The sequence below is a fragment of the Dipodomys merriami genome, unplaced genomic scaffold (genome assembly GCF_024711535.1).
Source record: "Dipodomys merriami isolate MVZ:Mamm:240054 unplaced genomic scaffold, mDipMer1.0.p SCAF_573, whole genome shotgun sequence".
Classification (NCBI taxonomy): Eukaryota; Metazoa; Chordata; class Mammalia; order Rodentia; family Heteromyidae; genus Dipodomys; species Dipodomys merriami.
Genome location: NW_027206150.1, coordinates 210951 through 214120, shown reverse-complemented (window position 1 = coordinate 214120; position 3170 = coordinate 210951). Strand labels below are relative to the sequence as shown.

Below are 3170 nucleotides of genomic sequence, written 5' to 3'. Positions count from 1 at the left end.
CATTTCTGGAAGGCACCTACTGAACAACGCAAATGGTGCGAGATACTATTTCTACACTTTATTGAATGGTTGAACTTATTTGGCATTAGTGCTGGGTAAACAAATCAACTCTATTGTAACTTGATTCCTACACTTGAAAAACTTAATGTCACTATCATCTACTTGTCAAGTGTTATTTTGGTGAATATGATTATAAAAAGTTTATTTGAAAAGGAATATACTTTCAAGAGATTAAATGTATGTTATCATTGGTTTGAGAATGACAACATTTTTAGACTACAGAACCAAGTTTTACTGAAGTACCAGTGTTTTGAAGTATTAAGGGTCTTCTCAATTAATGGTTTTCGAAATTATATTTGAACTCCAAGTCAAGATTTCCTAGCCTTGGTAGAACAATTATGGATCTAACATTCAGGAATTATTTTTCGGCCTACTTATGCTGGACTGAAATCTTCCATTCATCATTAGGAGAGGGGTATTAAAAATAATCTTGTGACATTTGTGATTTTGTTTACTCATATGGGCTGGTCATCTGTAAATTGAAAGTTTGAACTACAGTACTTTCTGTCATATTTTGTGATCTCATCTTTCATTTTGAGTTGCCTTACATTTCACAATTGCTTACTGCTAATTCCTGCAAGGAATTGGGGCACTGAAATATTATAGGAAATGAGAATATGAGATGGGTCTTCAATTACTTTCTCTTAAAATGTTGCATGGGCCAAGGTGAGAAGTCTTGCCCATGTTATCTGATGATGCAGGTAACTGGGACCTGATATCCTCATACCCATGGGTACTGCAGAAGAATAATAGCTTTTAGGCATCATATCAGCAAAAATTTGGGTATAATCAGTAAGAACGCTTCAGAAATATGGAAAAAAACACTTTGGGACTAGCGAGTTAACACAAGAAACACATCAGCAGTGTAAAATCTCTTCTAGATTAGAGGAAAACAATACTGCTTTTTTTTTACTATGTGAATTCAGAAGACCAAGAACACTTAGAAGGTAATACAAGTTTATACCGAAGACATTGCATTGATACTTTTTATATTCTAATATATATTCTAAACCTAATTATTTATGTTCCAATCTATTTATGGGAATAATTTTAAATTTATTTGTCAAATTATCAATGAATTCTAGTAAGATTCACTGTGTGAAATTTAAGATCAGCACATATAAATATAAAATATATATGTATATATAATAGAAGAAATTGTTATGCAATGTTCCGTTGTGATTAGGGCATCAAAGGCAACTGTGTTTTAAAGTATTATTCCATTATCTCTACCTCAGTTTTTGGTAGAGTTAGACATAAAACTTTACCATTTGTAAATTTACAGCCTGGAGGCAAGAGGAAACTCTTTGATTAAAACATTACCAATTTAAGGCCTAATATCGAGGAAAAACATATGGACTTTTTCAGGAGTTATGGAAATATTTGGTGATAGAAAGTCAGTAGTGCAAGTTCCTGCCTGGTTGGATGGTAGACAGGCCAGGATATTAAGTAAACATGAATATGAACATTTTTTTTACCTTCTTGGCTTTAGCTAGTTTTGAAATGATAGGAATAATAAACAATTATATTTTGATAAAATACCTTCTATTCTGAAGAATTAAGTCTGAAGTGTTCATATCTCTATGAACCCTTGTAACTAAGATTAGTTTTGTTCCAGTAAGACAATCTATGCTGTCAGGTAAGATATTCTGGTTGGTCTGTTCCTACATGGAAGAAGGGTAAAGGGACAGAAAGACATTTGTACCACTGAGACCTCATTTAGAAAATTTTAAGCTGCAGAAGTTTAGAAGTAGCTCTTAAGCAAGGCTTACTTTGAATCCATTAGCTCCACAAAGCTAACTCAGTTGATAAATAAGTACTTGAAAAGCCATTACCTTTGAACTTAGCTATAAAGGCTTCAAAATATGATCAAATTTAAAATGAAAACGACAAAATAGTCATTGACAAAAAATTGCAAATATGAGCAATCGACCAAACAATATATAAGTTTTTTCCACTATACAAAGAAATTTAGAGAAATAAGATCAATAGCATTTTTAGTAACAATAAAGGTTCCTTGTTACAAATAGGCAACCAAGGATATATGCGTGTATAAAGATTACATCGTTAACTACTTAAATTTAGAGGATACTCCATGCTTCAGCAGCAGGTCTACACAAATTACAATACAGAGATTAACATGGCACTTGCACAAGGATGGCATGAAAATTTGTGAATTATTCCATATTTTTCATTCTTCAAATGCAATGAAAAACAGTTATTAAAAAGTTGATTAGAAAAATACAAGTGTAACAAAACCTGTAATTCATAGAATTAAAGGTTAGTTTGACATCAGTGTATTAAACTTTCACCTTCGAAAGGCCCTTACATAGCATAACCTTTAAAATACTTGAAATTAGATAACATTATCTTTTTATCCCAAAGAAATAAAATAATATAAAGGCTTAGGAAAAAGGAATCTTAAACTTTTCCTATATGGAATGTAATCTGAAAGGACACATTTATTAATGAACCTATATATTATAAAACAATGTAGACTTCAAAATATTATATCTAGAAGACAATGAAATAGATTATGGACTTTATACAAACATAGATACTTTTTTCAGACAATCACCAAGAATATCTTTAATTTCTATACTATTCTTTTCAACAGATAAGATAAAATTAAAAAAATCACAAACTCTGCAGAAATCATTATAGATGCATACAAACAACTCTTGAATACATTTTGACATCAAAGTCAGGCAATTCACGTGGAAGAATAACATGGAATCCATAAATTTTTAAATTAAGATCTTGCTGTTATTTTGTATTATGAAAATATTTTGTAGGGACAGAAAGGATGGACTGGCACTTTTGAAATTTAAGAAACTTAACCAAACCATTACTACATAGGAGAACAATTTGTACAGCCATCCACAACTTCAAAGAGTTAGTGATACATACTTATGCTTTTGGCAATATCAAATGCAGTTTCTTCCAAGTTGTTCTTCAGTCCGGTTTGAAATCATGTTTAAACAGAAGGAGATACAGCGTATCTTTGCTATTTCTATCCCAAGAAACAATATTTAAGGAGGTCAAGAGGCCTTTAGTTTAGGGATTGGTATCTGCATCATGATGAAGTAAGAAAGAATCCATTCTGGTAT

General features: G+C 31.3%; 1 pseudogene; it reads left to right on the top strand.

Moving 5' to 3' along the window:
- The first annotated feature begins 2155 nt into the window (after nucleotides 1–2155).
- On the top strand, nucleotides 2156–2252 carry LOC138812976 (U6 spliceosomal RNA; annotated as a pseudogene).
- The last annotated feature ends 918 nt before the right edge of the window (nucleotides 2253–3170 follow it).